Consider the following 25,802-nt stretch of genomic DNA (forward strand, 5'->3'; position numbering starts at 1 on the left):
CTGTATCTTCAGAATATTTACTATGATAAATGTAACTGGGGAAAGACAGTGCTCATTCCACAAGTGACTGAGGTGGTTGATGCTCAGCGACAGCTGAATTCGGCGGTTAAATGGTTAAAGTCCTCACTTTCAGAAACAGCCTCTCTTCAGCTCACTGACGAAACACTGTCTTTTGGCCCCAGGTTTGAAAGCGCAAACATCAGAAAATCGATGGGACTTTGAGCAAACAATGTCCCTGATGCAAATGTAACAATTTATTTCTAACCAAGTATATTTTTTTACTGAACCTCCCTGGAAAAAGAAGAGAAGAAGTAAAATTTATAACTGACTTTGTTCGCAATTGGCAGCGAATCGTCAAACCGGTTCGATTAGATTCCACCAGAAAGGCCGCTCCCTGTTCTGAAACAAATGAGGAATGTTTGTGTTGAAATCCATCCTCATGTCTGGCAGCAGCTTTCACAGAAGGCGGAGCTCTGAATCTCACATAACAAGGATCAGATCAAATTCCCAAGTTGTGAACTGCTAAAATAAAGCAAGGAACTTGTACTCGATTGGTTTCAATGAAATAACAAGGATATAATTTGCAAAATCTGCACGGACAGTGAGAGACGGAAAATCCTCGCGGGATCAAGGTAAGGTTCATGTTGTGTCAATTTGTTTTATGAATTAACTTTTTCTGCCCCTTCCTCCTTTCTAAAGCCGATTTCCCGCGGTCTGATATGTTCCCCAGCGGATGGAGCTCTCTTGCTCGCGGATGGAACAATTCACTAATTGTTCGCTGAGACACGAACTGAAGGTCGACTATTTTATACCGGGAATTTCAGGGCTTATCCCTTCATGGGCCCCACCAATCTCCCCACAGACACATTTTAAAGCGGTGACAGGACAGAAAGCAGGAACACGAACTCTGGAGATTTACACAACCGTAGTCCAGCGGTGCCTCCTCTCCAACTTAGAAATTGATATTCAGTAAACAGGGGTGAGAAACTGACCTTTCTCACTCTATATGCATTTATTTGTAACTGTGACACTGGCTTTTTTTACTCACTGAATCGTTTTCTGCACGGTACACTTTTATTTAACTGACCAAAAACTGATGCAACATTCAGTTCAACTTAGTAAAGTTTTAACACAGTCGCAATGGCCGATTATCGCGCTCTACCGGGCACCTGGAAAATCAGCCGATTACAACTACGAGCAGGTCGGAGGATCCATCACTAATCTTTATATAAAAAGTAACCACTGAAATTACCAACAGGTGGGAGGGACCATCACTAATCTTTAGAGAAAGATTAATACTGAATTACAAACAGGTAGGAGAGTCCATCACTCATCATTATATAAAAAGTAACCACTGAATTCCAAACAGGTGGCAGGGTCCATCACTAACCTTTATATAAAAAGTAACTATTGAAATTACCAACAGGTGGGAGGGACCATCATTAATCTTTATACAAAGAGAAACACTTGAAATTACGAACAGGTAAGAGTGTCCATCACTAATCTTTGTATGTAAAGTAACTCCTGAAATTACCAACAGGGAGGTGTGTGGATCACTTATCTTTATTTTAAAAGTAACTATTATATTACAAAAGGTAGGAGGCTGCATCGCTCATCTTCGTTTAAAATGTAATTACTGAAATTACCAACAGGTAGGAGGGTCCATCACTAATATTTACATAAAACGTAACTACTTTAATTACCAACAGGTCGGTGGGTCCATCACTAATCTTTTTAAAGAAAATAACGAATGAAATTACCAGCAGGAGGAGGGTCCATCACTAATCTTTTTATAAAAAGTAAGCATTCAAATTACCAACAGTGAGGATGGTCCTTCAATAATCTTTATACAAAAAGTAACGACTGAATTACAAACAGCAAGGAGGGTCCATCGCTAATCTTTAATGAAAATTAACTACTGAATTACAAACAGCTACCACGGTCCATCAATAATCTTTATATAAAAAGTAATTACTGAAATTACCTACAGGTAGGAGGGTCCATCACTAATCATTATATAAAAGTAACGACTGAATTACAAACAGGTGGGAGGGTCCATCACTAATATTTATTTAAAAAGTAAATGCAGTTATTACCAACAGGTGGGAGGGTCCATCACTAATCTTTATAGAACAGTAACTAGTGAATTACAAACAGGGAGGAGGGTCCATCACTAATCTTCAGATAAAAAGTAACTACAGAAATTACCAACAGGTAGGAGGGTCCATCACTACTATTTATATATAAAGTAACTCCTGCAATTACGAAGAGGGAGATTTGTCCATCACTTGTCTTTATTTAAAAAGTAATTATTGAATTACAAATAGGTGGGAGGGTGCATCGCTAATCTTCTTTTAAAAAGTAATTACTGAAATTACCAACAGGTAGGACAGTCCATCACTAATCTTTAACTAAATAGTAACGACTGAATTACAAACAGGAAGAAGAGTCCATCGATAATCTTTATATGAAAAGTAACTAATGAAATCAGCAACAGGTAGGAGGGTCCATCACTAATCTTTATATATCAAGTAACTACTGAATTACAAACAGCAAGGAGGTTCCATCGCTTATCTTTAATGAAAATTAACTACTGAAATACAAACAGCTACCACGGTCCATCAATAATCTTTATATAAAAAGTAATTACTGAAATTACCGACATGGAGCAGTGTCCTTCAATAATCTTTACATGAAAAGTAACTACTGAACTAGAAACAGGTTGGAGGGTGCATCACTAATCTTTGTATAAAAAGTAACTACTGAAATTACAAACGTGTAGGAGGGTCCATCACAAATCTTTATTTAAAAAGTAACTACATTAATTACCACCCGGTCGGAAGGTCCATCACTAATCTTTATGTAAAAATAACTACTGAATTACAAACAGGTAGGAGGGTCCATCACTAATCTTCAGACAAAAAGTAACTACAGAAATTACCAACAGGTAGGAGGGTCCATCACTAATATTGATATAAAAAGTAACCATTCAAATTACCAACAGGTTTGAGGGCCCGATCTCTAGTCTTTATATATAAAAGCAAGTAACTGCTCAAATTAATCTTGTGTTTGATTACACTAATGTAATTAGTGTAGGTGTAAATTTAAGTTTTTGTTGCTGTTGTCCGTTTAAAGCACTAGTGTGAGCGTGACTGAAACAACAGATAACTGCATCTTACAAGGTCTCAAACTTGGTTGTACATTTATGGTAGAGAATAACTTCAACTATAGTTTGCAGAAATTTCCTGACCGACATGAACCGCTTTTACATTCAAACAGTGTGAAAAGGAAAGCACCGATACTGATAGTTTGATTGGTTGCTCTTGCATTTGCGCACACATACAGCAAGGCGCACACAAAATGGAGAATTATGATTATAAAACAGCCGTCAAATCTTCAACTTAGAAATTTGTGGTGTTTTCTGAGATTGTACGACCCCAAAAGATAACGCAAAGATAAATGTGCAGCATCTGTTTAAAGTTACACGATTCACAATATTATACATTAGTGTTGATATTATTGAACGGAAATTCCTCACCTCCGACAGTGCTCATTAGTCAGGTGCTGATACCATGAGAGATACGGTAAATATATTCAAATAGAAGCACCAACCAAAACACAACTCCATGAACACACGGACAATGTCACTGTCCATAGAGAGCAGAAAAATCTCACACAGCTCCAAACTGTGTATGTAGATAGATATCAGGTTCATAAAATACCGGAATTTAATATCAAAACTCAACACGTTAAAAATATTAAAAATAAATCTGTGAATAAAATAATACAACAGCGCCAGACTGGGTAACACCGAGTGAAGGATCATTTAATTCATCACCTCGCTCCATATTGCCCTCCAGAATATTCACTACCTCAGGAATAAGTCTGGTGCTGGCCTGCACGGTGAGTAAACCTGACCAATTGGTGCTCCCAGGGCAGAATCTCGGCCGGCTACAACTGGGTTGTGAAGATCAGTGGGTCTCATTGGGTTTCACTGGGCAGCTGTCTTTGCCGCACCTCATGTGGAGAGTTGATCCTTACAGTCGGGAAATGCTCGATTCCAGAGCGAACAGCTGTTGTACTGATGGGGGAGGAGGGACTTGATATCGCGACAAGGCGACGTTTTATCCTTCTCATTTAAATATTTCACTCTAACCCTCCTATTAATATATTTATTACAGAGCATCAGAATCTTGGAAAGCCTGTCACCTCCATGGCTGAAGGACCAAACAGGGGAGAAGACCCAACATCTTCAACAAGAATGAGAATAGACACCGGTAGGTTCAGAACAATCTTTAAAATATCAATTGTGTCCTGATAAAGGGACCAGCTCACGAACAAGAACCTGCAGCTCACACAAGAAGAGAAAACCGAGCAGATACTTTGTGGATAGAGAGAAGTGAGTGAACATCGAGTGGGGCAGTGCAGTCACAGGTAGAGAGACATCAGTACTGGAACTGTCCGGTAGATAACTGGTGTTAGGGACTGCAAGGTGGATAGAGACAGTGACTCAGGCTGGCCTTCCTGATGAATAGTGTGACACCAGGGAGTAGGGGGACACCCCGAGTGGCGCAGGTGTGACAGGCAGGTTAGGCACAGGAATAGGAGCGCGATAGTGTTGCGAGATTCTATAGTCAGGCGAGTAAACAGACTGTTCTGCAGCCCTGAGCAGGTCCCAATTGGTAAGTTACCTTCCTGGTATCAGAGCGAAGAACTTCCTGGAACAGGTTGGACACTCTATGGGAAGGAAAGGAGAGAGGAAAATAGTCATGGCCGGAACGAATAACAAGGAAAGAGCTCCGTTTATAGAATGAATATTAACTCTGGAGCCCAAGACTGAACAACAAGGCCTGAAGGTGGTGATCTCTGGATTGTTTTGCGCTGGGCTGCTTAAGGAGGACAATATGAGGCAGGTCAATGTCCGGCTGCAGGGCTGGAGCAGGAGGGAAGGGTTCATGTTCTTGGGACACTAGGGTGAGTTGAGGAAGACGGGAAGGGACGGTTACGATCTGAAACGACAAACAACAATAGGGTGAGTTCAGGACGAAGGGAACGGATATATAAACCCATAATTTATCGACATTGTCCGATTAACAGTGTATTTGATGATAAATGAACCTACCATTTACACACACTGTCCATTTAACAGTGTATTTAATGATATATGAACCCACCATTTAACCAGACTGTCCATTTAAAAGTGATTTAATGATATATCAACGAACAATTGACACACACTGTCCATTGAACAGTGTATTTAATAGAATCATAGAATCATAGACAAAATTGTAATAGAATCATAGAAGTTACAACATGGAAACAGGCCCTTCGGCCCAACATGTCCATGTCGCCCAGTTGATACCACTAAGCTAGTCCTATAATGATATATAAACCCACCATTAACACACACTGTCCATTTAACAATGTATTTAATGATATATAAACCCTACATTTACCCACACTGTCCATTTAACAGTGTATTTAATGATATATAAACCCACCATTTACACAGACTGTCCATTTAACAGTGTATTTAATGATATATAAACGAACCATTGACACACACTGTCCATTTAACAGTGTATTTAATGAAATATAAACCCACCATTTACACACACTGTCCTTTTAACAGTGTATTTAATGAAAAATGAACACACCATTTACCCACACTCACCATTTACCAGTGTATTTAATGATATATAAACGAACCATTGACACACACTGTCCATTTAACAGTGTATTTAATGATATATAAACCCACCATTTACACACACTGTCCTTTTAACAGTGTATTTAATGATATATAAACGAATCATTGACAAACACTGTCCTTTTAACAGTGTATTTAATGATATATAAACTCACCATTTACACACACTGTCCTTTTAACAGTGTATTTAATGATAAATAAACCCACCATTTAACCAGTCTGTCCATTTAACAGTGTATTTAATGATATATAAACCCAACATTTACCCACACTGTCCATTTAACAGTGTATTTAATGATAAATAAACCCACCATTTAACCAGTCTGTCCATTTAACAGTGTATTTAATGATATATAAACCCACCATTTACACAGACTGTCCATTTAACAGTGTATTTAATGATATATAAACCCACCATTTACACAGACTGTCCATTTAACAGTGTATTTAATGACATATGAACCAACCATTTCACCACACTGTCCATTTAACAGTCTATTTCATGACATATTAAACCATCTTTTACACACACTGTCCATTTAAAAGTGTATTTAATGATAAATAAACCCACAATCTATTGACATTGTCCATTTAACAGTGTATTTAAAGATATATGAACCCACCATTAACAACATTGTCCATTTAACAGTGTATGTAATGATATATAAACCTACCATTTACACACACTGTCCATTTAACAGTGTATTTAATGATATATGAACACACCATTTAACCAGACTGTCCATTTAACAATGCATTTAATGATATATAAACCCACCATTTACACACACCGTCCATTTAAAAGTGTATTTAATGATATATGAACCCAGCATTTGGACACAATGTCCATTTAACAGTGTACTTAATGATATATGAACCAACCATTTAACCACACTGTCCATTTAACAGTGTATTTAATGATATATTAAACCACCATTTACACACACTGTCCATTTAAAAGTGTATTTAATGATATATGAACCCAGCATTTACACACACTGTCCATTTAACAGTGTATTTCAAGATATATGAACCCACCATTTACCAACATTGAACATTTAACAGTGTACTTAATGATGTATAAACCCACCATTTACAAACACTGTCCATATTACTGTTTATTTTCTGATATATAAACCTACCATTTACACACACAGTCCATTTAACAGTGTGTTCATGATATATGAACCAAACATTTAACCAGACTGTCCATTTAACAGTGTATTTAATGATATATGAACCCAACATTTGCACACACTGTCCTTTTAACAGTGTATTTAATGATCTATGAACCCAACATTTAACCAGAATGTCCATTTAAAATTGTATTCAATGACCGATGAACCCAACATTTAATCACACTGTCCATTAAGCAGTTTATTTAATGATATATAAACCCATCATTTACCCACACTGTCCATTTAATAGTGTATTTAAGGATATTTAAACCATGATTTACCCACACTGTCCATTTCATAGTGTATTTTATGATATATAAACCCATCGATTATACACACTGTACATTTAAAAGTGTATTTAATGATATATAAATCCATCATTTACCCACACTGTCCATTTAACAGTGTATCTAATGATATTTAAACCATCATTTACCCACACTGTCCATTTAACATGTATTTAATGATATATAAACCCACCATTTACCCACACTGTCCATTTAACAGTGTATTTAATGATATATAAACCAACCATTTAACCACACTGTCCATTTAACAGTGTATTTAATGATATATAAACTCACGATTGACCCGCACAGACCATTTAACAGTGTATTTAATGATTTATAAAGTGTCCATTTACCCGCAATGTCCATTAAACAGTGTATTTCATGATATCTTACCCACATTTATCCACACTGTCCATTTAAAGGTGTATTTATCGGTAAAGAAAGCCACCATTTACCTGCACTGTCCACTTAACATTGCATTTAATGATATATAATCAAATATTTATCCACACTGTCCATTTAACAGTGTATTTCATGATATATGTGCCAACATTTAACCAGACTGTCCATTTAATAGTGTATTTCATGAGATATAAACCTAACATTTACACACACTGTCCATTTAACAGTGCATTTAATGATATATGAACCCAGCATTTAGCCACACTGTCCATTTAACAGTGTATTTAATGATAAATAAACACACAATCTATTGACTTTGACCATTTAACAGTATATTTAAAGATATATAACCCACCATTTACAAACATTGAACAATTAACAGTGTACTTAATGATATATAAACCCACCATTTACAAACACTGTCCATTTAACTGTTTATTTTCTGATATATAAACCTACCATTTACGCACACAGTCCATTTAACAGTGTATTTAATGATATATGAACCCACCATTTAACCAGATTGTCCATTTAACAGTGTATTTAATGATATATAAACCCACCATTTACACAGACTGTCTATTTAACAGTGTATTTAATGATATATAAACCTACCATTTACACACACTGTCCATTTAACAGTGTATTTAATGATATATGAACACACCATTTAACCAGACTGTCCATTTAACAATGCATTTAATGATATATAAACCCACCATTTACACACACCGTCCATTTAAAAGTGTATTTAATGATATATGAACCCAGCATTTGGACACAATGTCCATTTAACAGTGTACTTAATGATATATGAACCAACCATTTAACCACACTGTCCATTTAACAGTGTATTTAATGATATATTAAACCACCATTTACACACACTGTCCATTTAAAAGTGTATTTAATGATATATGAACCCAGCATTTACACACACTGTCCATTTAACAGTGTATTTCAAGATATATGAACCCACCATTTACCAACATTGAACATTTAACAGTGTACTTAATGATGTATAAACCCACCATTTACAAACACTGTCCATATTACTGTTTATTTTCTGATATATAAACCTACCATTTACACACACAGTCCATTTAACAGTGTGTTCATGATATATGAACCAAACATTTAACCAGACTGTCCATTTAACAGTGTATTTAATGATATATGAACCCAACATTTGCACACACTGTCCTTTTAACAGTGTATTTAATGATCTATGAACCCAACATTTAACCAGAATGTCCATTTAAAATTGTATTCAATGACCGATGAACCCAACATTTAATCACACTGTCCATTAAGCAGTTTATTTAATGATATATAAACCCATCATTTACCCACACTGTCCATTTAATAGTGTATTTAAGGATATTTAAACCATGATTTACCCACACTGTCCATTTCATAGTGTATTTTATGATATATAAACCCATCGATTATACACACTGTACATTTAAAAGTGTATTTAATGATATATAAATCCATCATTTACCCACACTGTCCATTTAACAGTGTATCTAATGATATTTAAACCATCATTTACCCACACTGTCCATTTAACATGTATTTAATGATATATAAACCCACCATTTACCCACACTGTCCATTTAACAGTGTATTTAATGATATATAAACCAACCATTTAACCACACTGTCCATTTAACAGTGTATTTAATGATATATAAACTCACGATTGACCCGCACAGACCATTTAACAGTGTATTTAATGATTTATAAAGTGTCCATTTACCCGCAATGTCCATTAAACAGTGTATTTCATGATATCTTACCCACATTTATCCACACTGTCCATTTAAAGGTGTATTTATCGGTAAAGAAAGCCACCATTTACCTGCACTGTCCACTTAACATTGCATTTAATGATATATAATCAAATATTTATCCACACTGTCCATTTAACAGTGTATTTCATGATATATGTGCCAACATTTAACCAGACTGTCCATTTAATAGTGTATTTCATGAGATATAAACCTAACATTTACACACACTGTCCATTTAACAGTGCATTTAATGATATATGAACCCAGCATTTAGCCACACTGTCCATTTAACAGTGTATTTAATGATAAATAAACACACAATCTATTGACTTTGACCATTTAACAGTATATTTAAAGATATATAACCCACCATTTACAAACATTGAACAATTAACAGTGTACTTAATGATATATAAACCCACCATTTACAAACACTGTCCATTTAACTGTTTATTTTCTGATATATAAACCTACCATTTACGCACACAGTCCATTTAACAGTGTATTTAATGATATATGAACCCACCATTTAACCAGATTGTCCATTTAACAGTGTATTTAATGATATATAAACCCACCATTTACACAGACTGTCTATTTAACAGTGTATTTAATGATATATAAACCAACCATTACCCACACTGTCCATTAAACAGTGTATTTAATGTTATATAAACCCACCATTTACCCACACGGTCCATTTGACAGTGTATTTAATGATATATGAACCCACCATTTACCCACACGGTCCATTTAACAGTGTATTTAATGATCTGTAAACTTACCATTTACGAACACTGTCCATTTAACAGTGTCTATAATGATATATGAACCGACCATTGAACGAGACTGTCCATTTAATAGTATATTTAATGATATATAAACCCAACATCTATGCGCACTGTCCATTTATCAGTGTATTTAATCATATATGAACCCACCAATTTACCGCACTTTCCATTTAACAGTGTATTTAATGACATATGAACCCACCATTTAACCAGACAGTCCATTTAACAGTGTATTTAATGATATATAAACCCACCATATACACACACTGTCCCTTTAACAGTGCATTTACTGATATTTTAAACCACCATTTACCCACACTGTCCAGTTAACAGTGTATTTAATGATAAATAAACCCACAATCTATTGACATTGTCCATTTAACAAGTGCTTTTAAAGATATATGAACCCAACATTTAACAGCACTGTACATTTAACAGAGTATTTAATGATATATAAACCCACCATTTACCCGCACTGTCCATTTAACATTGTATTTAATGATATATAAACCTACCATTTACCCACACTGTCCATTTAACAGTGTATTTAATGATATTTAAACCATCATTTACCCACACTGTCCATTCAAAGTTTATTGAATGATATTTAAACCATCATTTACCCACACTGTCCCTTTAACAATGCATTTACTGATATTTTAAACCACCATTTACCCACACTCTCCTTTTAACAGTGTATTTAATGATATATAAACCCATCATTTACCCACACTGTCCATTTAACAGCGTATTTAATGAGATATAAACCCACCAATGACCCGCACTGACCATTTAACAGTGTATTTAATGATTTATAAAGTGTCCATTTACCCGCACTGTCCATTTAACAGTGTATTTAATGATATCTGAACATATATTTATCCACACTGTCCATTTAAAGGTGTATTTAATGTTATATAAAGCCGCCATTTACCTGCACTGTCCACTTAACAGTGTATTTAATGCTATATAATCCCATATTTATCCACACTGTCCATTTAACATTGTATTTCATGATATATGTACCCACCATTTATACACACTGTCCATTTAAAAGTGTATTTAATGATATATGAACCCACCATTTACCCACACTGTCCATTTAACAATGTATTTAATGATAAATAAATCAACAATCTATTGACATTGTCCATTTAACAGTGTATGTAAAGATATATGAACCCAACATTTACCAACACTGCACATTAAACATTGTATTTAATGAAATATGAACCCACCCTTCACCCGCACTCAAAAATTTAACAGTGTATTTCATGATTTATAAAGTGTCCATTTACCCGCATTGTCAATTTAACAGTGTATTTAATGATATATGAACTCAACATTTAACCAGACCGTCCATATAACAGTGTATTTAATGATATATCAAAATACCATTTACGCACACTGTCCATTTAAAAGTGTATTTAATGATAGATGAACCCAACCTTCCCCACACTGTCCATTTAACTGTGTATTTAATGATATTTAAACCCAACATTTAACCACACTGTCCATTTAACAGTGTATTTAATGATATTAGAACCCAAGATTGAACCACACTGTCCAATTAACAGTGTATTTAATGATATATAAACACACAATTTATCGACATTGTCCATTGAACAGTGTATTTAATGTTACATGAACACACATTTTAACAACGCTGTCCATTTAACAGTGCATTTAATGATGTATGAACCCACCATTGAACCAGACTGACCATTCAACAGTGCAATTATTGATATATAAACCCACCAATAACACACACTGCCCATTTAACGATGTATTTAATGATAAAAAACCTACCATTTACACAGACTGTCCATTTAACAGTGTATTTATTGATATATAAACCCACAAATTACCAACACTGTCCATTTAACAGTGTATTTAATAATATATAAACCCACTATTTACCCACACTGTCCATTTAATAGTGTATTTAATGATATATAAACCTATCATTTACCCACACTGTCCATTTAACATTGTATTTAATGATATATAATCCCATCATTTACCCACACTGTCCATTTAACAGTGTATTTAATGATATATGAAACCACCATTTACCCACACTGTCCGTTTAACAGTGTATTTAATGATACATAAACCTGCCATTTACACACACTGTCCATTTAATAGTGTATTTAATTATATATAAACCTATCATTTACCCACACTGTCCATTTAATAGTGCATTTAATCATATACAAAACCAACATTTACCCACACTGTCCATTTAACAGTGTATTTAATGATATATAAACCCACAAGTTATCGACATTGTCCATTTAACAGTGTGCTTAATGATATATGAACCAAACATTTAACAAGACTGTCCATTTAACAGTGTATTTAATGAAATATAAATCAACCATTTACACACACTGTCCATTCAACAATTTATTTGACGATATATGAACCAACCATTTAACGACACTATCCCTTTAACAGTGTATTTAATGATATATAAACACACAATTTATCGACATTGTCCATTTAACAGTGTATTTAATGGTATATGAACACACATTTTAACAACACTGTCCATTTAACAGTGCTTTAATGATATGTGAACCCACCATTGAACCAGACTGACCATTTAACAGTGTAATTATTGATATATAAACCCACCATTTACAAATACTGTCCATTTAACAGTGTATTTAATGATATATGAGCCCACCATTAACCCGCACTGACCATTTAAAAGTGTATTTAATGATTTATAAAGTGTCCATTTACACACACTGTCCATTTAACGGTGTATTTAATGATATATGAACCCACCATTTACAAATACTGTCCATTCAACAGTGTAGTTAATGATATATGATCCCACGATTGAACCACACGGTCCAATTAACAGTGTATTTAATGATATCTTAATCCACAAGTTATCGACATTGTCCATTTAACGGTATATTTAATGATATATGAACCCAGCATTTAACCATACTGTCCATTTACCAGTTTATTTAATGAAATACAAATTAACCATTTACACACACTGTCCATTTAACAGTGTATTTAATGATATATGAACCAACCATTTAACCACACTGTCCATTTAACATTGTATTTAATGATATATAAACACACAATTTATCGACATTGTCCATTTAACAGTGTATTTAATGGTATATGAACACACATTTTAACAACACTGTCCATTTAACAGTGCTTTAATGATATGTGAACCCACCATTGAACCAGACTGACCATTTAACAGTGTAATTATTGATATATAAAGCCACCAATAACACACACTGTCCATTTAACAGTGTATTAAATGATATATGAACCCACCATTTACACACACTGTCAAATTAACAGTGTATTTAATAATATAAGGACTCACCATTTAACCAGACTGTCCATATAGCAGTGTATTTAATGATATATAAACCTCCCATTTGCACACACTGTCCATTTCACAGTGCATTTAATGGTACATAAACCCCACATTTACCCACACTGTCCATTTTAAAGTGTATTTAATGATATAAGAACCCACGATTGAACCACACCGTCCAATTAAAAGTGTATTTATGATATATAAAACCCACAATTTATCGACATTGTCCATTTAACAGTGTATTTAATGATATATGATCCCACCATTGAACCAGACTGACCATTTAACAGTGTAATTATTGATATATAAACCCACCAATAACACACACTGTCCATTTAACGGTGTATTTAATTATATTTAAACCGACCATTTACAAACACTGTCCATTTAACAGTGTATTTCATGATATATAAACCCACCATTTACCCACACTGTCCATTTAACAGTGTATTTAATGATATATAAACCCACCATTTACCTACACTGTCCATTTAACAGTGTATTTAATGATATATAAACCCACCATTTAGCCACACTGTACATTTAACAGTGTATTTAATGATATATAAACCCACCATTTACACACACTGTCCATTTAACAGTGTATTTAATGAAATATGAACCCACCATTCACATACAGTGTCCATTTAAAAGTGTATTTAATGATAGATAAACCCACCATTTAACCTGACTGTCCATTTAACAGTGTATTTAATGATATATGAACCAACCATTTCACCACACTGTCCATTTAACATGTATTTAATGATATATTAAAATACCATTTACACACACTGTCCATTTAAAAGTGTATTTAAAGATAAATAAACCCACAATCTATTTACATTGTCCATTTAACAGTGTATTTAAAGATATACGAACCTAACATTGACACACACTATCCATTTAACTGTTTATTTAATGATATATGAACCTACCATTTACAAACACTGTCCATTTAACAGTGTATTTAATGATATATAAACCTACCATTTACCCATACTGTCCATTTAACAGTGCATTTAAAGATATATGAACCCACCATTTAACAAGACTGTCCATTTAACAGTGCATTTAAAGACAGATGATCGCACCATTGACACACACTATCCATTTAAAAGTGTATTTAATGATATATAAACCCACCCTTTACCCACACTGTCCATTTAATAGTGTGTTTAATGACATATAAACCCGGCATTTACTCACACTTTCCATGTAACAGTGTATTTAATGATACATAAACCCACCATTACAAACACTGTCCATTTAACAGTGTATTTTATTAAATTTAACCACACCATTTACCGAACTGTAAATTTAACAGTGCATTAAATGGGATATGAACCCATCATTTACACACACTGTCTTTTTAACAGTGTATTTAATGATATATGAACCCACCATTTACACACACTGTCTTTTTAACAGTGTATTTAATGATATATAAACCCATCATTTACCCACACTGTCCATTTAACAGTGTGTTTAATGATATATAAACATAACATTTCCAAACACTGTCCATTTAATAGTGTATTTAATGATATATAAACCCAACATCTACTCGCACTGACCATTTATCATTGTATTTAATGATATATGAACCTACCAATTATCCACACTTTCCATTTAACAGTGTATTTAATGATATATGAACCAACCATTTAACCACACTGTCCATTTAACAGTGTATTTAATGATATATAAACACACAATTTATCGACATTGTCCATTTAACAGTGTATTTAATGGTATATGAACACACATTTTAACAACACTGTCCATTTAACAGTGCTTTAATGATATGTGAACCCACCATTGAACCAGACTGACCATTTAACAGTGTAATTATTGATATATAAAGCCACCAATAACACACACTGTCCATTTAACAGTGTATTAAATGATATATGAACCCACCATTTACACACACTGTCAAATTAACAGTGTATTTAATAATATAAGGACTCACCATTTAACCAGACTGTCCATATAACAGTGTAGTTAATGATATATAAACCTCCCATTTGCACACACTGTCCATTTAACAGTGCATTTAATGGTACATAAACCCCACATTTACCCACACTGTCCATTTTAAAGTGTATTTAATGATATAAGAACCCACGATTGAACCACACCGTCCAATTAAAAGTGTATTTATGATATATAAAACCCACAATTTATCGACATTGTCCATTTAACAGTGTATTTAATGATATATGATCCCACCATTGAACCAGACTGACCATTTAACAGTGTAATTATTGATATATAAACCCACCAATAACACACACTGTCCATTTAACGGTGTATTTAATGATATTTAAACCGACCATTTACAAACACTGTCCATTTAACAGTGTATTTCATGATATATAAACCCACCATTTACCCACACTGTCCATTTAACAGTGTATGTAATGATATATAAACCCACCATTTACCTACACTGTCCATTTAACAGTGTATTTAATGATATATAAACCCACCATTTAGCCACACTGTACATTTAACAGTGTATTTAATGATATATAAACCCACCATTTACACACACTGTCCATTTAACAGTGTATTTAATGATATATGAACCAACCGTTTCACCACACTGTCCATTTAACATGTATTTAATGATATATTAAAATACCATTTACACACACTGTCCATTTAAAAGTGTATTTAAAGATAAATAAACCCACAATCTATTTACATTGTCCATTTAACAGTGTATTTAAAGATATACGAACCTAACATTGACACACACTATCCATTTAACTGTTTATTTAATGATATATGAACCTACCATTTACAAACACTGTCCATTTAACAGTGTATTTAATGATATATAAACCTACCATTTACCCATACTGTCCATTTAACAGTGCATTTAAAGATATATGAACCCACCATTTAACAAGACTGTCCATTTAACAGTGCATTTAAAGACAGATGATCGCACCATTGACACACACTGTCCATTTAAAAGTGTATTTAATGATATATAAACCCACCCTTTACCCACACTGTCCATTTAATAGTGTGTTTAATGACATATAAACCCGGCATTTACTCACACTTTCCATGTAACAGTGTATTTAATGATACATAAACCCACCATTACAAACACTGTCCATTTAACAGTGTATTTTATTAAATTTAACCACACCATTTACCGAACTGTAAATTTAACAGTGCATTAAATGGGATATAAACCCACCATTTACACACACTGTCTTTTTAACAGTGCATTTAATGATATATGAACCCACCATTTACACACACTGTCTTTTTAACAGTGCATTTAATGATATATAAACCCATCATTTACCCACACTGTCCATTTAACAGTGTGTTTAATGATATATAAACATAACATTTCCAAACACTGTCCATTTAATAGTGTATTTAATGATATATAAACCCAACATCTACTCGCACTGACCATTTATCATTTTATTTAATGATATATGAACCTACCATTTATCCACACTTTCCATTTAACAGTGTATTTAATGATATGTGAACCCACCATTTACCCACACTGTCCATTTAACAGTGTATTTAATGATAAAAAAAAACCCACAATCTATTGACAGTGTCCATTTAACAGTGTATTTAAAGATATATGTACCCAACATTTACCAACACTGTACATTTAACAGTGTATTGAATGATATATAAACCCACCATTTACTCGCACTGCCCATTTAACAGTGTATTTAATGATATATGATCCCACCATTGAACCAGACTGACCATTTAACAGTGTAATTATTGATATATAAACCCACCAATTACACACACTGTCCTTTTAACGGTGTATTTAATGATATTTAAACCGACCATTTACAAACACTGTCCATTTATCAGTGTATTTAATGATATATAAACCCACCATTTACCCACACAGTTCATTTAACAGTGTATTTAATGATATATAAATCCACCATTTACCCACACTGTCCATTTAACAGTGTATTTAATGATATATAAACCCACCATTGACACACACTGTCCATTTAAAAGTGTATTTAATGATAAATAAAAGCACAATCTATTGACATTGTCCATTTAACAGTGTATTTAATGATATATAAACCCACCATTGACCCGCACTGTCCATTTAACAGTGTATTTTATGATATATGAACTAACCATTTAACCACACTGTCCATTTAACATGTATTTAATGATATATTAAAATACCATTTACACACACTGTCCATTTAAAAGTGTATTTAATGATAAATAAACCCACAATCTATTTACATTGTCCATTTAACAGTGTATTTAAAGATATATGAACCTAACATTGACAAACACTATCCATTTAACTGTTTATTTAATGATATATAAACCTACCATTTACCCATACTGTCCATTTAACAGTGTATTTAAAGATATATGCACCCACCATTTAATCAGACTGTCCATTTAATAGTGTATTTTATGATATTAAACCATGATTTACGCACACTGTACATTTCATAGTGTCTTTAATGATATATAAACCCATCATTTACACACACTGTCCATTTTTAGTGTATTTAATGACAGATGAGCCCAACATTTAACCACACTGTCCAATTAACAGTGTATTTAATGATACATGAACCCACCATTTAACAAGACTGTCCATTTAACAGTGCATTTAAAGACAGATGATCGCACCATTGACACACACTGTCCATTTAGCAGTGTATTTAATGATATATAAACCCACCCTTTACCAACACTGTCCATTTAATAGTGTGTTGAATGAAATATAAACCCGGCATTTACTCACACTGTCCATTTAACAGTGTATTTAATTAAATATAACCACACCAATTACCAAACTGTAAATTTAACAGTGCATTAAATGGGATATAAACCCACCATTTACACACACTGTCTTTTAACAGTGTATTTAATGATATATAAACCCACCATTTACACACACTGTCTTTTTAACAGTGTATTTAATGATATATAAACCCATCATTTACCCACACTGTCCATTTAACAGTGTGTTTAATGATATGTAAACATAACATTTACAAACACTGTCCATTTAATAGTGTATTTAATGATATATAAACCCAACATCTACTCGCACTGACCATTTATCATTGTATTTAATGATATATGAACCTACCATTTATCCACACGTTCCATTTAACAGTGTATTTAATGATATATGAACCCACAATCTATTGACATTGTCCATTTAACAGTGTATTTAAAGATATATGTACCCAACATTTACCAACACTGTACATTTAACAGTGTATTGAATGATATATAAACCCACCATTTGCTCGCACTGCCCATTCAACAGTGTATTTAATGATATATGAACCTGCCATTTACCCGCACTCTCCATTTAACATAGTATTTAATGATATATGAACCCACCATTTAACCAGACTGTTCCTTTAACAATGCATTTTATGAAAGATGAACCCACCATTTAACCAGACTGTCCATTTAACAGTGCATTTAATGACATATAAACCTGGCAAAAACTCACTAAATCCATTTAACAGTGTATTTAATGATATACAAACCCACCATTTACAAACACTGTCCATTTCACAGTGTATTTAATGATATATAAACCAACCATTTACCCACACTGTCCATTTAACAGTGTATTTAATGAAATATCAACCAATCATTTACACACACTGTCCATTTCACATTGTATTTAATGATATATAAACCCACGATTTACCCACACTGTCCATTTAACAGTGTATTTAATGATACATAAACCCACCATTACCCACACTGTCCATTTAACAGTGTATTTGATGATATATAAACTCATCATTTACCCACACTGTACATTTAATAGTGTATTTATTGATATTTAAACCATGATTTCCCCACACTGTCCATTTAATAGTGTATTTAATGACATTTAAACCATGATTTACCCACACTGTCCATTTAACACTGTATTTAATGAAATATAAACCCATCATTTACCCACACTGTCCATTTAACATTGTATTCAATGAAATATAAACCCATCATTTACCCACACAGTCCATTTAGAAGTGTATTTATTGTGAAAAATCCCACCATTTTCCCACACTGTCCATTTAACAGTGTATTTAATGATATATAAACCAACCATTTCCCCACACTGTCCATTTAACAGTGTATTTAATGATATATGAATCCACCATTTAACCAGAATGTCCATTTAACATTGAATTTAATGATATATAAAAGTTCCATTTACACACACTGTCCATTTAACCGTGTATTTAACGATAAATGAACCAACCATTTAACGACACTATCCCTTTAACATTGTATTTAATGATATATAAACACACAATTTATCGACATTGTCCATTTAACAGTGTATTTAATGGTATATGAACACACATTTTAACAACACTGTCCATTTAACAGTGCTTTAATGATATGTGAACCCATCATTGAACCAGACTGACCATTTAACAGTGTAATTATTGATATATAAACCCACCATTTACAAATACTGTCCATTTAACAGTGTATTTAATGATATATGAGCCCACCATTAACCCGCACTGACCATTTAACAGTGTATTTAATGATATAAGAACCCACGATTGAACCACACGGTCCAATTAACAGTGTATTTAATGATATCTTAATCCACAAGTTATCAACATTGTCCATTTAACGGTATATTTAATGATATATGAACCCAACATTTAACCATACTGTCCATTTACCAGTTTATTTAATGAAATACAAATCAACCATTTACACACACTGTCCATTTAACAGTGTATTTAATGATATATGAACCAACCATTTAACCACACTGTCCATTTAACATTGTATTTAATGATATATAAACACACAATTTATCGACATTCTCCATTTAACAGTGTATTTAATGGTATATGAACACACATTTTAACAACACTGTCCATTTAACAGTGCTTTAATGATATGTGAACCCACCATTGAACCAGACTGACCATTTAACAGTGTAATTATTGATATATAAAGCCACCAATAACACACACTGTCCATTTAACAGTGTATTAAATGATATATGAACCCACCATTTACACACACTGTCAAATTAACAGTGTATTTAATAATATAAGGACTCACCATTTAACCAGACTGTCCATATAACAGTGTAATTAATGACATATAAACCTCCCATTTGCACACACTGTCCATTTAACAGTGCGTTTAATGGTACATAAACCCCACATTTACCCACACTGTCCATTTTAAAGTGTATTTAATGATATAAGAACCCACGATTGAACCACACCGTCCAATTAAAAGTGAATTTATGATATATAAAACCCACAATTTATCGACATTGTCCATTTAACAGTGTATTTAATGATATATGATCCCACCATTGAACCAGACTGACCATTTAACATTGTAATTATTGATATATAAACCCACCAATAACACACACTGTCCATTTAACGGTGTATTTAATGATATTTAAACCGACCATTTACAAACACTGTCCATTTAACAGTGTATTTCATGATATATAAACCCACCATTTACCCACACTGTCCATTTAACAGTGTATTTAATGATATATAAACCCACCATTTACCTACACTGTCCATTTAACAGTGTATTTAATGATATATAAACCCACCATTTACCCACACTGTACATTTAACAGTCTATTTCATGACATATTAAACCATCTTTTACACACACTGTCCATTTAAAAGTGTATTTAATGATAAATAAACCCACAATCTATTGACATTGTCCATTTAACAGTGTATTTAAAGATATATGAACCCACCATTAACAACATTGTCCATTTAACAGTGTATGTAATGATATATAAACCTACCATTTACACACACTGTCCATTTAACAGTGTATTTAATGATATATGAACACACCATTTAACCAGACTGTCCATTTAACAATGCATTTAATGATATATAAACCCACCATTTACACACACCGTCCATTTAAAAGTGTATTTAATGATATATGAACCCAGCATTTGGACACAATGTCCATTTAACAGTGTACTTAATGATATATGAACCAACCATTTAACCACACTGTCCATTTAACAGTGTATTTAATGATATATTAAACCACCATTTACACACACTGTCCATTTAAAAGTGTATTTAATGATATATGAACCCAGCATTTACACACACTGTCCATTTAACAGTGTATTTCAAGATATATGAACCCACCATTTACCAACATTGAACATTTAACAGTGTACTTAATGATGTATAAACCCACCATTTACAAACACTGTCCATATTACTGTTTATTTTCTGATATATAAACCTACCATTTACACACACAGTCCATTTAACAGTGTGTTCATGATATATGAACCAAACATTTAACCAGACTGTCCATTTAACAGTGTATTTAATGATATATGAACCCAACATTTGCACACACTGTCCTTTTAACAGTGTATTTAATGATCTATGAACCCAACATTTAACCAGAATGTCCATTTAAAATTGTATTCAATGACCGATGAACCCAACATTTAATCACACTGTCCATTAAGCAGTTTATTTAATGATATATAAACCCATCATTTACCCACACTGTCCATTTAATAGTGTATTTAAGGATATTTAAACCATGATTTACCCACACTGTCCATTTCATAGTGTATTTTATGATATATAAACCCATCGATTATACACACTGTACATTTAAAAGTGTATTTAATGATATATAAATCCATCATTTACCCACACTGTCCATTTAACAGTGTATCTAATGATATTTAAACCATCATTTACCCACACTGTCCATTTAACATGTATTTAATGATATATAAACCCACCATTTACCCACACTGTCCATTTAACAGTGTATTTAATGATATATAAACCAACCATTTAACCACACTGTCCATTTAACAGTGTATTTAATGATATATAAACTCACGATTGACCCGCACAGACCATTTAACAGTGTATTTAATGATTTATAAAGTGTCCATTTACCCGCAATGTCCATTAAACAGTGTATTTCATGATATCTTACCCACATTTATCCACACTGTCCATTTAAAGGTGTATTTATCGGTAAAGAAAGCCACCATTTACCTGCACTGTCCACTTAACATTGCATTTAATGATATATAATCAAATATTTATCCACACTGTCCATTTAACAGTGTATTTCATGATATATGTGCCAACATTTAACCAGACTGTCCATTTAATAGTGTATTTCATGAGATATAAACCTAACATTTACACACACTGTCCATTTAACAGTGCATTTAATGATATATGAACCCAGCATTTAGCCACACTGTCCATTTAACAGTGTATTTAATGATAAATAAACACACAATCTATTGACTTTGACCATTTAACAGTATATTTAAAGATATATAACCCACCATTTACAAACATTGAACAATTAACAGTGTACTTAATGATATATAAACCCACCATTTACAAACACTGTCCATTTAACTGTTTATTTTCTGATATATAAACCTACCATTTACGCACACAGTCCATTTAACAGTGTATTTAATGATATATGAACCCACCATTTAACCAGATTGTCCATTTAACAGTGTATTTAATGATATATAAACCCACCATTTACACAGACTGTCTATTTAACAGTGTATTTAATGATATATAAACCAACCATTACCCACACTGTCCATTAAACAGTGTATTTAATGTTATATAAACCCACCATTTACCCACACGGTCCATTTGACAGTGTATTTAATGATATATGAACCCACCATTTACCCACACGGTCCATTTAACAGTGTATTTAATGATCTGTAAACTTACCATTTACGAACACTGTCCATTTAACAGTGTCTATAATGATATATGAACCGACCATTGAACGAGACTGTCCATTTAATAGTATATTTAATGATATATAAACCCAACATCTATGCGCACTGTCCATTTATCAGTGTATTTAATCATATATGAACCCACCAATTTACCGCACTTTCCATTTAACAGTGTATTTAATGACATATGAACCCACCATTTAACCAGACAGTCCATTTAACAGTGTATTTAATGATATATAAACCCACCATATACACACACTGTCCCTTTAACAGTGCATTTACTGATATTTTAAACCACCATTTACCCACACTGTCCAGTTAACAGTGTATTTAATGATAAATAAACCCACAATCTATTGACATTGTCCATTTAACAAGTGCTTTTAAAGATATATGAACCCAACATTTAACAGCACTGTACATTTAACAGAGTATTTAATGATATATAAACCCACCATTTACCCGCACTGTCCATTTAACATTGTATTTAATGATATATAAACCTACCATTTACCCACACTGTCCATTTAACAGTGTATTTAATGATATTTAAACCATCATTTACCCACACTGTCCATTCAAAGTTTATTGAATGATATTTAAACCATCATTTACCCACACTGTCCCTTTAACAATGCATTTACTGATATTTTAAACCACCATTTACCCACACTCTCCTTTTAACAGTGTATTTAATGATATATAAACCCATCATTTACCCACACTGTCCATTTAACAGCGTATTTAATGAGATATAAACCCACCAATGACCCGCACTGACCATTTAACAGTGTATTTAATGATTTATAAAGTGTCCATTTACCCGCACTGTCCATTTAACAGTGTATTTAATGATATCTGAACATATATTTATCCACACTGTCCATTTAAAGGTGTATTTAATGTTATATAAAGCCGCCATTTACCTGCACTGTCCACTTAACAGTGTATTTAATGCTATATAATCCCATATTTATCCACACTGTCCATTTAACATTGTATTTCATGATATATGTACCCACCATTTATACACACTGTCCATTTAAAAGTGTATTTAATGATATATGAACCCACCATTTACCCACACTGTCCATTTAACAATGTATTTAATGATAAATAAATCAACAATCTATTGACATTGTCCATTTAACAGTGTATGTAAAGATATATGAACCCAACATTTACCAACACTGCACATTAAACATTGTATTTAATGAAATATGAACCCACCCTTCACCCGCACTCAAAAATTTAACAGTGTATTTCATGATTTATAAAGTGTCCATTTACCCGCATTGTCAATTTAACAGTGTATTTAATGATATATGAACTCAACATTTAACCAGACCGTCCATATAACAGTGTATTTAATGATATATCAAAATACCATTTACGCACACTGTCCATTTAAAAGTGTATTTAATGATAGATGAACCCAACCTTCCCCACACTGTCCATTTAACTGTGTATTTAATGATATTTAAACCCAACATTTAACCACACTGTCCATTTAACAGTGTATTTAATGATATTAGAACCCAAGATTGAACCACACTGTCCAATTAACAGTGTATTTAATGATATATAAACACACAATTTATCGACATTGTCCATTGAACAGTGTATTTAATGTTACATGAACACACATTTTAACAACGCTGTCCATTTAACAGTGCATTTAATGATGTATGAACCCACCATTGAACCAGACTGACCATTCAACAGTGCAATTATTGATATATAAACCCACCAATAACACACACTGCCCATTTAACGATGTATTTAATGATAAAAAACCTACCATTTACACAGACTGTCCATTTAACAGTGTATTTATTGATATATAAACCCACAAATTACCAACACTGTCCATTTAACAGTGTATTTAATAATATATAAACCCACTATTTACCCACACTGTCCATTTAATAGTGTATTTAATGATATATAAACCTATCATTTACCCACACTGTCCATTTAACATTGTATTTAATGATATATAATCCCATCATTTACCCACACTGTCCATTTAACAGTGTATTTAATGATATATGAAACCACCATTTACCCACACTGTCCGTTTAACAGTGTATTTAATGATACATAAACCTGCCATTTACACACACTGTCCATTTAATAGTGTATTTAATTATATATAAACCTATCATTTACCCACACTGTCCATTTAATAGTGCATTTAATCATATACAAAACCAACATTTACCCACACTGTCCATTTAACAGTGTATTTAATGATATATAAACCCACAAGTTATCGACATTGTCCATTTAACAGTGTGCTTAATGATATATGAACCAAACATTTAACAAGACTGTCCATTTAACAGTGTATTTAATGAAATATAAATCAACCATTTACACACACTGTCCATTCAACAATTTATTTGACGATATATGAACCAACCATTTAACGACACTATCCCTTTAACAGTG

At 32.9% G+C, this 25,802-nt stretch overlaps 1 long non-coding RNA gene across 1 annotated transcript in view; it reads left to right on the forward strand.

The window, feature by feature from the left end:
• The first annotated feature begins 434 nt into the window (after positions 1-434).
• Positions 435-25,802, forward strand: part of LOC137315206 (uncharacterized) — a 55,567-nt gene continuing 30,199 nt past the window's right edge. The window contains exons 1-2 of the long non-coding RNA XR_010961350.1: positions 435-632; positions 4,182-4,277. This is a non-coding gene — a long non-coding RNA (uncharacterized lncRNA). The remainder of the gene's footprint in view (positions 633-4,181; positions 4,278-25,802) is intronic.

The sequence above is a fragment of the Heptranchias perlo genome, unplaced genomic scaffold (assembly GCF_035084215.1).
Source record: "Heptranchias perlo isolate sHepPer1 unplaced genomic scaffold, sHepPer1.hap1 HAP1_SCAFFOLD_54, whole genome shotgun sequence".
Lineage (NCBI taxonomy): Eukaryota > Metazoa > Chordata > Chondrichthyes > Hexanchiformes > Hexanchidae > Heptranchias > Heptranchias perlo.